We start from the raw sequence: 2,863 nt of genomic DNA, 5'->3' as shown, positions 1-2,863 counted from the left end.
AGGTATAGATGAGGAAGGGCCGAGTCAAAGTGGCAGTTTGGAATTGTCCAGTTCTTGCAGTTTTGCTGATGGGAGAGGTTTGGCAAGTGCCTGGAGAAGTCAGTGATGCAGCGACATGGCCGTGCTGAGAAAAGAGCCAAATGTCTTTGGATGGAGGCAGCGGCTTTCATTAATGTAAGGAATCTTACAACACCATGATATAGTCCAACAGTTTTATTTGAAAATCACAAGCATTCGGAGGCTTTCTCCTTCGTCAGGTGAAGTGTGGGATTCCTTGAACGCTACCTCATTGAAAGTCAGCGAACAATGCCTGGTGATTACAGATAATCTTTCCAACTGCCCGTTGTCAAGGCAATCAAAGTGTTCAGACAGAGAGACATTACCGAAAGGACCACCGAATATACAAACGGCCAGAACAAAAGACAGACAGAGATACAAGCATCCGAAAGGAAATAAAGAGAGAGAATGACCCGTTGTATTAAAAACAGATAACTTTTTTTCGCTGGTGGGGTTAAGTGCAGCGTGACATGAACCCAAGATCCCGGTTGTGGCTGTCCTCATGCGTGCGGAACTTGGCTAACAATTTCTGCTGGACGATTTTGCGTTGTCGTGTGTCTCGAAGGCCGCCTTGGAGAACTCTTACCCGAAGGTCGGAAGCTGAATGTCCTTGACTGCTGAAGTGTTCCCCGACTGGGAGGGAACACTCCTGCCTGGCGATTGTTGCGTGGTGTCCGTTCATCCGTTTTCACAGTGTCTGCATGGTCTCGCCAATGTACCATGCTCTGGGGCATCCTTTCCTGCAACGTATGAGGTCGGCAACGTTGGACGAGTCATAGGAGTATGAACCATGTACCTGGTGGGTGGTGTCCTCTCGTGTGATGGTGCTGTCTGTGTCGATGATCTGGCATGTCTTGCAGAGTTTGCCGTGGCAGTGTTGTGTGGTGTCGTGAACGCTGTTCTCCTGAAAGCTGGGTAATCTGCTGCGAACGATGGTCTGTTTGAGGTTGGGTGGCTGTTTGAAGGCGAGTAGTGGAGGTGTGGGGATGGCCTTAGCGAGGTGTTCGTCGTCATCGATGACATGTTGAAGGCTGCGGAGAACATGGCGTAGTTTCTCCGCTCCGGGGAAGTATTGGACGAAGAAGTGTACTCTGTTGGTTGCGTCCCGTGTTCGGCTTCTGAGGAGGTCGATGCGATTTTTCGCTGTGGCCCGTCGGAACTGTCGATCGACGAGTCGAGCGTCATATTGACAACGGGCGGTTGGAAAGATTATCTGTAATCATCAGGCATTGTTCTCTGACGATAAAGGCAGTAACGTTCAAGGAATCCCACACTTCACCTGACCAAGGAGAAAGCTTCCGAAAACTTGTGATTTTGAAACAAAACTGTTGAACGATAATCTGGTGTTGTCAGATTCCTTACATTTGTCATCCCCAGTCCATCACCGGATTCTCCACATCAAGCCTATCGACAATGAATGAGTTCCCTGGTGTAATAGTGCGCGCTACAGACTCTAAAGCTAGTGTTCGGAGTTCGAATTTCGGTGGGACATGATATATTTTTGCCCATATGTTTGCAAATGCAGGGTGAAAAAATAAAATGCCGCTGGAATCCATTCCCTGCTGGTGGGAATTTGCTGCCTCAATCAAAGAGGTTCCAATTGCTTCTATCGGTTTCAGTTCAGAAGCTCAACCGGACTTTTGCTTCCCAAATCAGCAGAAGAGAAATTAGCTTTTTGTTTAATGCACCAAATAACGGTGTTTGCTGAACTTTTCTTTGCAATCTGAATTCAGCAGTCAAGCATGCAGAAATTCAAAACATTGTTTCTTGAAAGGCATGCAATGCTTGGACCGTGTCCTCGCACAAAGTTTACATTTTGTTTTACGCCAATCTTCATGCATCAGTGCCTTGCAATATTTATTCACAGATTATCCGGCAAGACTGAAATAGGAGCTGCGCTGAGCAGAATGAAACAGAAGCAGTGACGAGGGAAGCGATCGGTTTGACTAGGAGCTGTGCGATTGGCTGAGCATCGATACAAAGCAGAAGGAAAAGGGTGGAAGCTGAAGGAAGAGATGAGAAAGGGCCGAGTCAAAGTGGCAGTTTGGAATTGTCCAGTTCTTGCAGCTTTGCTGATGGGAGAGGGTTGGCAACAGCCTCAAGAAGTCAGTGTTGCAGCGATATGGCCGTGCTGAAAAAAGAGGCAAATGTCTTTGGATGAAGGGTGCGGCTTTTATTAATCAATGGGTTCCATGGTGTAATGGTGAGCACTCTAGACTCTGAATCTAGCGATCCGAGTTCGAATCTCGGTGGAACCTGATTTGTTTTTGTCCCATTCATTTGCAACTGCAGGTCGAAAAAACAAAATGCAGCTGGAATCCACTCCCTGCTGGTGGGAAGTTGCTGCCTCAATCAATGAGATTCCAGTTGCTTCTATCAGTTTCAGTTCATAAACTCAACCGGACATTTGCTTTCCCAAATTAGCAGAAGTGAAAGTTGTATTTTGTTCAATGCTGAGTTTCACTGCATCAAAGAATGGTGTTTGCTGAACTTTTCTTTGTAATCTGCATTCAGCAGTCAAGCATGTAGAAATTCAAAGCTTTGTTTCTTGAAAGGCAGGCATTGCTTGGATCATGTCCTCGGGCAATGGTTACATTTTCTTTGCAAGAAGTTGCAGTTTTGATGATGGGAGAGGTTTGTCGGTAGCCTCGAGGTGTCAGTGATATGGCATTCTGGCAGTGCTTCGAAAAGAGTCAAGTATCTTTGACTGGTGGGTCCCAGCTGAAGTTGTCAGTTGGTTTCCATCGTGAAATGGTAAGCATTCTGTACTTGGTTTCCAGCGATCCGAATTCAAACCTCGGTGGAA

At 46.6% G+C, this 2,863-nt stretch overlaps 1 non-coding gene across 1 annotated transcript; it reads left to right on the top strand.

Annotated features, from left to right (window-relative positions):
* Nucleotides 1-2,243: 2,243 nt before the first annotated feature.
* Nucleotides 2,244-2,315, top strand: trnaq-cug (transfer RNA glutamine (anticodon CUG)). Its single transcript has one exon. It is a non-coding gene; the product is annotated as a tRNA-Gln (tRNA).
* The last annotated feature ends 548 nt before the right edge of the window (nucleotides 2,316-2,863 follow it).

This window comes from Heptranchias perlo, chromosome 35 (genome assembly GCF_035084215.1).
Source record: "Heptranchias perlo isolate sHepPer1 chromosome 35, sHepPer1.hap1, whole genome shotgun sequence".
In the NCBI taxonomy this organism is placed as follows: Eukaryota; Metazoa; Chordata; class Chondrichthyes; order Hexanchiformes; family Hexanchidae; genus Heptranchias; species Heptranchias perlo.
Note: the sequence above shows the minus strand (reverse complement) of the source record. Positions and strands in the feature narration are given on the sequence as shown.